Source organism: Mesoplodon mirus (assembly GCF_964341445.2).
Source record: "Mesoplodon mirus genome assembly, chromosome: 3".
NCBI classification, from domain to species: Eukaryota; Metazoa; Chordata; class Mammalia; order Artiodactyla; family Ziphiidae; genus Mesoplodon; species Mesoplodon mirus.
The window spans coordinates 92,826,664-92,840,116 of NC_138978.1; the positions used below are offsets into that span (position 1 = coordinate 92,826,664).

Sequence of the window (13,453 nt, forward strand, 5' to 3'; positions counted from 1 at the left end):
TTCAACATATCCCATAAGAGTTTTATATTTTTGCAAGTATTTAACTTGATTTTATTATAGAAAAAAACATAATTTCTGGTCATTTCTAAAGAGATACTATTTCATCAGTGTAGGTCTAAGAGGAACCTTAATAAAACTAATACATTGGTTTCATTTTGCTGGTTTCAGTTTCTTTGAGTTAATTAATTAGCAATATGACAGTCTGGTTACCTTTTGAATGCTTAAATGGAGAGAGATTGTTATTTGTGCATCCAAAAGTAAGTTACCTCAAATTACATGCCTTCTAGGAGACATTTCTATGTAATTTTGTTTGTAACTTGCTTCGTTTTGTGAAAGAAGTCAAAGGAAGTACTGAGTACATACTATTCAACGCACTCATCCTTTGAAAAGAAATATTCTTGGGCTGTCTGACAGTTTCTTCACCACAACTAAACAAGGGACACCAAAAGTGGGAACTGTGTTTCAAACACATCAGAAACAAGGAAAACTTCATGCTATGGCAAAATTTTAGTTATCAAAATTATTAATGCATTAGTGATTCTTAAAAAATGTTGTTTCATTATTTTCTTGTTATTAAAATAGACATTATTGTGAGACATCACTGGCATGGTAAAAATACTGTGTAATTTGAAATCAGAATATTCTGCTCCATTAAATTTCCACCTTAATTTGGTAAATATCTTTATGTGCCCTCTATGCACTAGATACTAGTATGAATAAGACAAACACAGACCTTCCAGTAAGTAGTTCCCTGGGCAACAGGGTATTCATATGTCTTAAATATAGAAAAATTATTACAATGCAATCTGTCCATGTGTAGGGTTCATTTTTATACATGGTGCTGTTGGAGCTGGTGAGAAAGAAATGTTATCTCAGAAGGGAAGAAGATAACGCCTTAGCCAAATCTTAAAAAAATGACACATGTTATTGTGGAGAGGATTTCACCTCTCTAAATGTCAGCTCTAAAATTAAGAGAGTAATAATTACTTCAACAATTTATTGTGAAGATTGAATAAATCAATGATGATAACCTCCCGGGATTAATGCTTTCTCTTTATAAGGCACTCACATAGGTGCTTAACATTTATATCTCCAGCCCTAAAAATCTTTAAAGTTAGGTATGATTGCTCATTTTATAGCAATTTTATATTGCTATATTTTATATTCCCCCGTCCTATCAGCAGAACTGATTCCTAACTTATTATTCTACATTATAGTTCATATTTTTATTATGATTAAACTATATGTTCTATTTGCGATTTAAGGCTACAACTGAATTAAATAGTTAAGTTGACAAAATTCAATTAGAAAACATAGGTGTGTGTACTTTGGTTATGAGCAGCTTTACTGATCCAAAATCATATGTAGGTTCAAACTAATCAGTGCAAGCACTCATTTGCCTTCAGTATTTGCTTATGCTGTTCTCTGTGCCTTGAATTCTCACCCACTCCCAACTTTACCATACTTGATGAACACCTTTCAGGATTCGGTTTAAATTTCACTTTCTCAACTCAGCTTCCCCTCCCTGCTAGACTATCTGTTAGGGTTCCTAGCTACTGGCTCCCACAGTATTGTCTGACTGCCCCCTCTCCGCACTTCATTGCAATTTGCTTGCTTTATTGTCTTTCTCACTAGGCAATAAGCTCCCTGAGGGCTAGTATCATTCCTATGTTGTTCATCACTGTATCCTTAGCACCCAGACACTGCCTAGTACCTAGTTCGTCACTCAAATATGTGCTCAATGCTGGAGTTGGAAAATAAAGCTGCCGGGGGTCAGGCAATCCATGCTACAGCTTGCTGGGGACAAAAGGAGAGCAGGGAGGCAATAGAGAGTGATGGAGACATGGTAGACTGGAGAGATCATTCCCCCGTCCTATCAGCTTCAACTGATTTTTAATATGATTTTTCTAGAAACGGCAGTAATGGTTAACTACTTATAAGCAGGTCAATAAAATAAAAAAAGAACAGTAATTAGAAGGCAGCCATAATTGAAATGTACTGGTTGTTATGTGATATGCCAGATAATCATTTATTAAACTACTTTAAAAAAAAGCCAGGTTTTCTTTGTAGATCATCATTATTTTTGCTCTCATTTTCTATTTCATTATTTTTCTATTATTTTCAGTTCCTTTCTTCTACTTTTTCCTCATTTACCACCAACACATCCCTTCTCCACCTGTTTCCTCTCTCTCTAGCTTCTTGAAATGAAACCTGCTTACTTATATATAATCTTCATCTCTTCTGTTATATATACTTAACACAATAAATTTTTATGTAAAAATGGCTTCGGCTACATTTTACAGGTTGTCAATGGAAATTGTGTCATTCAGGTCTAAATACTGTATAATTTCTATTGTGATAACCTCTTTAACCCATGAGCTATTTACAAATGTGTGTTTTAAATTTGTTGCTATTGCCTTCATTTTGACAATATTTTTATTTTTGATTTCTAAGTTACTTGTGTTGCAGAAAAATGCAGTCTGTATGTATTTATTTGGAAACAGTATATACATATATATCCACACACATATATATCTATATGCACTCACTCTATATTACTTGGGTACAGGAACCTTTCTTGATTTATTAAATCAATCTAATAAACTTTATTCAAAAAAATCTTACAAATTTTGAGTAAAGCCATATGGTAATGTATATGTAAGTTTATGAATTTTATATTTTTAAGACATTTATTCTTCTTTTCATTAATTGTTTTTCTCTTTATTTTTATTAGTACACTTTCCCTAAAATTCCACTTTTGTTACATATGAATATGACTACATTAACTTTTTTATGGTTACTATCTTGCAAGGTATTTCTTTTTTCAACCACCTTATTTTCAAGTTATCTGAAAAGGTCTTTCGCTTTTAAATATCATATAGCTGTTTGGAGTATTTATTTATTTATTTATTTTATTATTTTTTTATTTTTATTTTTATTTTTTTTTGCGGTACGCGGGCCTCTCACTGCTGTGGCCTCTCCCACCGCAGAGCACAGGCTCCGGACGCGCAGGCTCAGCGGTCATGGCCCACGGGCCCAGCCGCTCCACGGCATGTGGGATCTTCCCGGACCGGGGCACGAACCCGTGTACCCTCATCGGCAGGCGGACTCCCAACCACTGCGCCACCAGGGAAGCCCCCTGGAGTATTTATTTTTAATCCATAATAAAGTCCCTTATGTTTTAATAAGTAAACTTAATAAATATAAGTTATTATGATTAATTATATATTTGTATGTATTTCTACTATCTGCTCTGTGCTTCCTGTTTACCATATTTTGTATTTGCTTCTCTCTCTCGTTTTTTATTTTTCCTTTCCTGTCTCTCACTGGATTAAGTTTTCTACCCACCCACCCCTCTTTGATTCTTAGAAGTTACAGGTGGTATTTCTATATTTTTTGTGATTACCTTTTAATTTTTAACATAGATATTTCAATGTTTTTAAAACACTGAAGAGAGATATCAAGTATCTATCTCCTCCCAACACAAAAGGCCCTTAGCACCCTTAACTGTGCTCTACCACACCCACCTCAAACACCTTCCTTGTCAATTTTATATAAAATTTTACCTCTATCTTTTTTAACACCCCAAAATGAGTTGTTATCATTACCTTACAGCCAATAGTTAATTTTATTTACCACCTTATTTTTCTGGTTTATTTGCTCACCATCATTTCTTACATCTCTCTTTCATTCCAAGTTTGTCTCAGTCATGCTGAAGAATAACTTTTAGCAGTTCTTATAACAAGGTGAGTAATAAGTCACCTTAGATTTTAAATGCTTAAAATATCTTTACTCATGCTTGTATTGTTAAGGGAGAAATACAGTTCTTTATCTTAGTTCTTTAAAAAAAAAGTGTTCTTGGCTTCTAACATCTATGGATGCTGATGAAAAGTCTGGGGTCAGTCTAAACGTTGTTTGGTTTTAAAGTAATCTGTTTTCTCTTTTTCTGGAAGCTGCTTCTTTTGAGATCTTTGGTATTTCACAATATTATAATTGTGTGTCTAATAGAGGGGCTTACGTCTTTCCTTTCTTTTGGAAAATTCTCTACCATAACTGCCTTTAGGCTGCTCTTCACCAATCTCTTTCTATTCCATTTCTAAATTTAACTTTTTACTCGTATTTTTATTACAGTGAATATTTCCAATCAACTATTTTTCATACCAAATTCATTGTTTTTTTCCATAATTTTACGTTATTTTTATGGATATTATTTTCTGTCTGTTTATTTTAAAGGCCTGATTATGGTAGTATTTGGCTTCATTAGGATAAAATCATCTATAGGTTGAGTCTTTTGATTATCACTGGCAGCATTAGCTTTTTTAGTGTGGCTTTGAACTTTCTGTTCCAGACTTATTCTGAGAGAAAGTTTTCTGTCTTTGCACTTACTCTCTTGCTTCTTATGTACAGTACATCATGACCTCCACCCAGCATCACTCCTCTCCCTCTACCCGACTGCAGAACCAGGTCTCTAACTGGAAGCTCAGGGCTCCAGTCCCCAGGTGATATTTAGAGATAACACAGAAGCAAGTTACTGGGCCACTAGGCACATGCCCAAAACACTGGGGCACAGCTCTCATTGCTTATCTTTGTAGCTTCATATAAGTCCTAGCCCTGCACCTATTTTTTAAAACACTTTCTACCAGGGTTAGGTAAATCCAGTCCTCTACAATGCATAATGTTTTTGGTACTTATTATCCCACACCAGTCAAACTCCCCAGCAGCCCCTGATTGTTTGCTTATGCAGAGCCTAGCAGACAGTGGCCCAAGTCCCCTGTCTACCGTTGAATATTTCTGTACCATTTCTGGCCCCAAAAGGTATTTATCTTCCTTTTTAGTTCAGCTATTAACTTTTCTTGTGTGCTTATTATATTTCATTTATAGTTACACTTTGGAGCAAATGGGTATTTAAATTTTAACTCCCAGCATAACGGCTCTTACAAGTGATTCATGCTGATACACTATTACTGCTTTGTACTAATTTATACTACTACTCATCAAATATATTTGCGAAAAAAATACATATTTTTAAGTTGTTAGGATTCAAACGAATGAAAGTCCACCCTTCTACACTGTAAGGTGCCCCCAAGAGTATATATATTTGAACTTATAAAAAACAAATTCAAAAAACATTAATAGCAAATCTTAATAACCATGTGATTTCAGTAAATTTCAATGTTATTGCCCCAAATCTCTGAACGTATTTTTATGTGTTAAAACTCCAGATACTAATATATAGTTTTAAGACAAACTAAAATGTTGTGATGAAAATCATCTAACAATTTATCCATCCTGCAGGTTTAATTATTCATCATTGTGCCAGCACTGAGTATTTTTTTTAAATTTTTTTGGAAGATAGTTGCTTTACAATGTTGTGTTAGTTTCTACTGTAGAGCAAATTGAATCAGCTATATGTATACATATATCCCCTCTTTTTTGGATTTCCTTCCCATTAAGGTCACCACAGAGCACTGCATAGAGTTCCTGTGCTATATAGTAGGTTCTCATTAGTTATCTATTTTATACATAGTATCAAGAGTGTATATATGTCAATTCTAATCTCCAAATTCATCTCACCCCCCAACCCCACACTGAGTATGTTTAATAGATTTCTAAAGATTTTTGGAAAAGAATGTCAAATATTTACCGAAATCTTTATCAAGACATTATTCCTTTCTATTAATCATTGCATTAAGACCAAAAGGAGAGACATAAATCAAGCCTGTACAGACATTACTTGTGTTTGCATTCCCAAGAGCAGCCCTCTTGATTTTATTGATACAAACTGATTTTATTACTCTTTAATGCATACCTTTCATGTACGTCTTATTTCTCTCAGAAATACGCTTTTTCTTGCCTATGAACAGTATTCACAAGCTACTGATAACACTGTTTTCAAATAGGCGTAGTATGGAGAAATTTTATTCAAAGATGATACAAGTTTGGGACAATAAGGCAAGTGTGAGATGTCATCAAATCTAACAACTATCGCTAATCCATATTCTATTTATAGATGAACTGCAAAAGGCATTAGCCATAAATATTGGTTATTATCCATAAATACTGGTTATTATCCATTATCATGGTAATATATCTTAGATTATACACATGAACTAGCAGATCTTATTGAGCAGTTTGCCAAACTGTATCATAAATGTGTTAGACTCATTCTTAAAAGTACTTATAGACCAGTTATCACAAAATGATGCTTAGGTTTTCCTAATTAATATAAAACTTTAGGTAAAAGCTTAAACTTCAGAGCTCTCAATTGCACGAGTCCCTTCCAAGGCCCTGCATTTAAATTTGTAGCAGTACTTTTGTGTAATTCTTCAAAGAAGGAACCCAAAGTTTATCATCTCAGGCCCCATGAAACCTGAATACTGGCTATATAATAATCCTTCAATGCCAAGAAGAAAAGAAAAAACAAAAGCTTACTGGTAACATATATAAATAAAGAAAATGACTAAGCCATATGTGTTGGTCTTACACAACCTACTTTAATATAGTTGCTTCATATCTAACAGAAAATGAGGTACAGTGACCTCAGTTTGTGAGTTGTAAGGTAAAGTGACTGAGGTATTTGTGGCTGAGTCAACAAGGTGTAACACTGTGAGCTTGCAGCCAGAAAACCCAAGTTTACATTGACTTTGTATCAGTGACTTATAACATTAGGCAGGACAAGTGACAGTTTGTGAAATAATGGGAATTAGATGCTTTGTACTCTGGATCTGCCTTTTATTACATGTGAACTTGTGTAAGCCTCTTGTTACTCATACAAAAAAATGAGGGTTATAACATTTACCTAGAGGGTTATTTTGAGTATCAGTCAAGTTCTAAGTAAAGTACCTAACATTGTCCAGGGCTAAAGGAGTTTGTTTAACAAACTATGATTTTCTAATCATTTTGATCCTTGGTTTCCTCATGCCCAAAATGGGAAAACCATTGGCTAGTTTACATGTCTTAATGGTTGTTTTTCAACATTTTAAAGTGAGATACTATAAAAAAGCATTGAAGTGCTATGCAAATATGGAGTATTATGATGCTACAATTTCCCCCTACCTGATCCCTATCCTTTGTACTAAGGTCTAATCACCTCCAAAACCAAATATCAAAAATTAATGAAGATTAGAGAGGGGAGACAGCAGACACAAGAAGAACTAAAATCCTGCAGCCTGTGGAACAAAAACCACATTCACAGAAAGACAGAAAAGATGAAAAGGCAGAGGGCTAAGTACCAGATGGAGGAACAAGATAAAACCCCCAAAAAACAACTAAGTGAAGTGGAGATAGGCAACCTTCCAGAAAACGAATTCAGAATAATGACAGTGAAGATGATCCAGGACCTCGGAAAAAGAATGGAGGCAAAGATCGAGAAGATGCAAGAAATGTTTAACGAAGACCTAGAAGAATTAAAGAACAAACAAACAGAGACAAACAATAAAATAACTGAAATGAAAACTACACTAGAAGGAATCAATAGCAGAATAACTGAGGCAGAAGAACGGATAAGTGACCTGGAAGACAGAACGGTGGAATTCACTGCTGCAGAACAGAATAAAGAAAAAAGAATGAAAAGAAATGAAGACAGCCTAAGAGACCTCTGGGACAACATTAAATGCAACAACATTCACATTATAGGGGTCCCAGAAGGAGAAGAGGGAGAGAAAGGACCCGAGAAAATATTTCAAGAGATTATAGTCAAAAACTTCCCTAACATGAGAAAGGAAATAGCCACCCAAGTCCAGGAAGTGCAGAGAGTCCCATACAGGATAAACCCAAGGAGAAACACGGTGAGACACATAGTAATCAAACTGGCAAAAATTAAAGACAAAGAAAAATTATTGAAATCAGCAAGGGAAAAATGACAAATAACATACAAGGGAACTCCCATAAGGTTAAAAGCTGATTTCTCAGCAGAAACTCTACAAGCCAGAAGGGAGTGGCATGATATACTTAAAGTGATGAAAGGGAAGAACCTACAACCAAGATTACTCTACCCAGCAAGGATCTCATTCAGATTCAATGGAGAAATCAAAAGCTTTACAGACAAGCAAAAGCTAAGAGAATTCAGCACCACCAAACCAGCTCTACAACAAATACTAAAGGAACTTCTCTAAGTGGGAGACACAAGAGAAGAAAAGGACTTACAAAAACAAACCCAAAACAATTAAGAAAATGGTCATAGGAACATACATATCAATAATTACCTTAAACGTGAATGGATTAAATGCTCCAACCAAAAGGCACAGGCTTGCTGAATGGATACAAAAACAAGACCCATATATGTGCTGTCTACAAGAGACCCACTTCAAAACTAGGGACACATAACAGACTGAAAGTGAGGGGATGGAAAAAGATACTCCATGCAAACGGAAATCAAAAGAAAGCTGGAGTAGCAATACCCATATCAGATAACATAGACTTTAAAATAAAGAATGTTACAAGAGACAAGGAAGGACACGACATAATGATCAAGGGATCACTCCAAGAAGAAGATATAACAATTATAAATATATATGCACCCAACATACGAGTACCTCAATACATAAGGCAACTGCTAACAAATATAAAAGAGGAAATCGACAGTAACACAATAATAGTGGGGGGCTTTAACACCTCACGTACACCAATGGACAGATCATCCAAAATGAAAATAAATAAGGAAACAGAAGCTTTAAATGACATGATAGACCAGGTAGATTTAATTGATATTTATAGGACATTCCATCCAAAAACAGCAGATTACACTTTCTTCTCAAGTGCACACAGAATAGTCTCCAGGATAAATCATATCTTGGGTCACAAATCAAGCCTCAGTAAATTTAAGAAAATTGAAATCATATCAAGCATCTTTTCTGACCACAACGCTATGAGATTAGAAATCAATTACAGGGGAAGAAACGTAAAAAACACAAACACATGGAGGCTAAACGTTACTAAATAACCAAGAGATCCCTGAAGAAATCAAAGAGGAAATCAAAAAATACCTAGAGATAAATGACAATGAAAACACGACGATCCAAAACCTTATAGGATACAGCAAAAGCAGTTCTAAGAAGGAAGTTTATAGCTATACAAGCCTACCTTAAAAACAAGAAAAATCTCAAATAAACAATTTAACAAAAAAAAAATAATAATGAAGGTTGGATTATTAGTCCAAAGATGCTAATGTAAATGCATATGCCTTATTAAGTTTGTTATGAAATTTCATTGTTGGTTTGTATTATTTCCTGAGAAACTACAATGTTTCTCAGGACATGTAGTATGTAGAAGCAGCCTACAACAACACTTAATTCTAATCAATGTTCAATCAATGTTTGTTTGATTAACTGAATCCTTACCTAGTGGGAGCTTAATACACTGGGTGTTTATACAAGCCAGTTTTCCTGGTATAGTCCTGGTTTGTTTCTGTTGCCCTGAATTAATTATTAATAGTGTTCTCATTCACTCTCCAAAGTATCTCGGTCATTTGTTTTATTAACTGATTTATAAAGCAATCGACATAACACACAGAGTATATCCAACCTCACATTTCAGTTTATGCACTTTTTCTTAATAATTGATTTTAATATGTGGACTGCATCTACATTTTTTATTCATCTCTACTTATCTATTTGATAGATGGGATGCATCACAAAAAAACATTATTTGAGAGAGGACAAGCAATACTCTATTATTTATTAGTGTATGTGTGTCTATATTCTCCTCCAATATACCTGTAGAAGGCAAAAGTTTAAGGCTTTCAGTGACTCCATGTTCAGGATGAAGATATGGTAGAAATAATATTTGTCCTATTAAAATAATCACTAACTCAAGTAATCATGTTCCTTCTTCATTCACAATTCTATAAAGCATTTATTGCAGCATTTAACAAAATATAAATATTGAAGTCATTTAAGTAATTTTACTAGGTTACTTAATGTAGCCTCATAATACCTGGCTGTTTGAATTATATCAGTGTATTTTTTTACTATATTATAAGCACTGGTCAATTTGATTTCAACTGTGCCTACTCAATAAAACATAGAAATAAATACAAATAGTATATGATGGTATATAAATAGTATATGATGGTACATAAATAGTATATGATGGTGGGCTAAGAACTGGGTATTACAAATGAGAGGTGATATAAAAAACCTGCTGAGAGATACAATTAGAGAAAAATCTAAAGAGTAATTCTGTTCTCAGTGAGTCACCTGATTTAGTCTGGAATTCCGTTTGTCAGTTCCATTCTTAGCTGAAAATTTGAAAAGTAAACTAAAAGTACAGTGTCATGAAGAAGTATATGCCACACAAAACAGTATATTTAATGGGTATTAAAATAATCTCATAAAACATTTACTGGGAAAAACAGATACTGTTTTTAGATACCAATTTCATAAACTAATGTATTCCTAAAAATTCATAATTGAGGCAGCAATCTTAAGTACTAATCCTCTGAACCTCATTCACTTTAAGATTTAGAGTCAAAATTTAGAACCTTGGACTTTCAATTTTAATTTTTCTAAATTGTCTCTAAAACTCTCTAACATCAGTAAAAGGGAAGTGATTTGACATGCAGCTAATTATCTACTTATAGTTGTTTTTCAAACTTTAGAAATGAGTAGAAAGGTGCATTCTCATTTCATTATCATTTTGCAACAATTCATCAGTTAAATTTGAGAGGTAATGAGAGTCTAGTTGGTTTATTAAATGTGATAAATATATGATTTCTTAAAAATTCAACTAAATGATCAAACACATTTTAAAATAAAATTTTCAAGTGTTACATTTGTGTAGAGAAATTTTTAAGACCCTGATGAAATTGATAAGAAAATCCACAGCAAACTATTATTTCCAAAATTGTTTTATTGAAGCACTATTATTATACCTAACTGAACTAGGAAAAACTGGCTCTAAGAGAGATTTGGAATAACCCTGTAGCCTGTTTGTCCCACAAGCACACAAAAGTGTATGAAGCAAGGTCACCGCAGATGTGAGGACAGCAAAGGACTGACAATACAGAACAGAAAGAAAGTAGCTGAGTAGCTGGTCTCCTGATTCTCCTCATGCTATCCTTTGTGTGATTTATTCCTTTTCTACCACAGTCCCTCCAAATCATATGCCCATGTTCAGATGGAAAGGTGTAAGGTATGGATTTAAATGATAATGGCAGACTACAGAGTTGATATTTTAAAAATCACTTATAAGTTATAGGAAAAACAATTTTGAAAAATATCATACTATTTTACTCTGCTTTCCTAACCTTTGCTTAATTTGACTGAAAAATAGATTTATATTTCTTTAAAGGTCAAAAATCAATCATTGTTTTATCAAACAACCAAAACATGAAATTATTTGCATCATGTTCCACTTTGACATAAGTATTCATGTCAGTAGTTTAGTAGTTTGAAAGAATAATAGTATTTTGTATACTGTTATTTATAATTTAATCATTTAATATTTTTATTTTAATATTATTTAAAATATTTATACTTTTTCTTTTCACTAGAAGTCAATTAGTTCATTGTATTTTGCTTATTTTTTCAATTGAAGTACAGTTGATTTAGTGTTAGTTTCAGGTGTACAGCATAGTGATTCAGTGTTTTGTAGATTGTACTCCATTTTAGGTTATTACAAGATAATGAGTGTAATTCCCCGTGCTATATAGTATATCCTTGCTGCTTATCTATTTTATACATAGTGGTTTGTATCTGTTAATTCCATACCCTTAATTTGTCCCCCCCAATCCCTCTCTCCTTTGGTAACCACAAGTTTGTTTTCTATATCTGTGAGTCTGTTTCTGCTTACCTTCACAACTTTGGCAGTTGGGTAAATTTAAGTAAACAACCCTTTCACAGAACTCTCTAAAATAACTTGCCCTAAGTAGTCAACTTAAAAAAAAAAATGAATGGAAAGCTTTTCTATATAGTTCCACTGAGAGATTTTTATTTATGATTTGATAGATATATTTGAAGCCACAGTAATACAAAGTAAAAATGGAACGTAATAAGATACATTCCTATCTAAATTCCATGAGTCACTTAAAATAAGTTTAATGCCATTCTAATCTATGCTATGTCTTAAATAAACAGACTGCTTTGGAAAGCAGTGGTAGTAACCTCATTAAAACCAAGTGAGAGTTCTCAGAAGAATGGTGTTTCCCTCTCTCTGTTTCCTCTCTCCCGCGCTCTCTCTCTCTCTACCCCCCTTTCCTTATCGCTCTCCCCCTTTCGCCTTCTCCCTCTCTGTTGTCAGGTCACTGACAAACTTACAAAATTATTTTAACTCATTTTGTTTTGAAATGCAGTGTTAGTTCATATACATATTATGTGACCTTTTACTTAATACATCCTTGCAAGCTTGCCCTGTTTTAATTAAGAGGCAATGAGTCCCCAAAGAAAAATGTGGAAGAATTCAAGTGAATCTTCTCCATCAACTAAGGATTTTCTCAGGTTGTAAAGATCATACCTTGCACTGGTCAGGTAAGCCTAATGCAATTTTGAATTTGGTAGGAAAAGAAATTAAATCCAAGAATTTATTGCAACAACTCACAACCACAAATTGTTTCTATTTTCTCATTCCCAGGAGCCCTTCCTTAGAATTAACCTGTCAGAAAGCAGGAAGGGAATAACCCTGATTTATTACTAAAAGCAAAGTGAGATTTAAGTTTGAGGGATACTATGGGAAGGGTCCTAAAAAGAAAGAATATATTGCATTTAAGTTGACAATATCAGACAGGGAAGTCATTAACTAAAAATCTAGTGCTGACAGGCATTTAATTTGGTATTCTAGCCAACTGGACACCAAGGATTACAAAATTTTACTGGAACCTCCATATAAGCTGGTCATTTAAATGATACATGGGAATTGACCTGTTAGTTGACTCCAAAAAGGACACCCCAGAGAGAATAAGATGTCCCAGAGAATCAAAGTCATTTAAAAAGGATTCATTAAAAGAGAAAGACATGGCACAAACTTACAGGATAAATAGGGACAAAATGTTTTCATATTACTTCATTATAAATTTGCATCCAAATAACACACCGGCTTTTAATCCATAAATTCACAAAAGCTAATGTTAAAGAATAGTATTCAGTTTCAGGGTGTTTGATAATTCTACAACCTCTACTACTCAAAAAATATTACAGAAGAATACTGATGCATTATTTCAAGCTGTAAAGATTAAAGACAATTTCTGGAAAAAGAATCAGTTAAGCAAGATAGTCTTTTCATAATGGGGGCTCCTAGCCACATTCCAATGTAAAGTTAATGAATATATCCCATTTTCAGATCCTCCACTTTATATAACTTTCAGTGAAAGTATTTTTAATAACCTTCTGGGATTACAATTAATTTGACATATGGTTTTAGAAAACTTCATTTTTGAAGCCAAGTTGTTGAATAAAAATACTGTTTATGGCAAAAAACACTTTCACTTTACCTGTATATCACACTAAAAATATTATATATC

At 33.6% G+C, this 13,453-nt stretch overlaps 1 protein-coding gene across 2 annotated transcripts in view; it reads right to left on the reverse strand.

Annotated features, from left to right (window-relative positions):
* DPYD (dihydropyrimidine dehydrogenase) overlaps nt 1–13,453 on the reverse strand; it is an 817,544-nt gene that overhangs the window by 585,623 nt on the left and 218,468 nt on the right. The gene's annotated exons all lie outside the window — the stretch shown is intronic.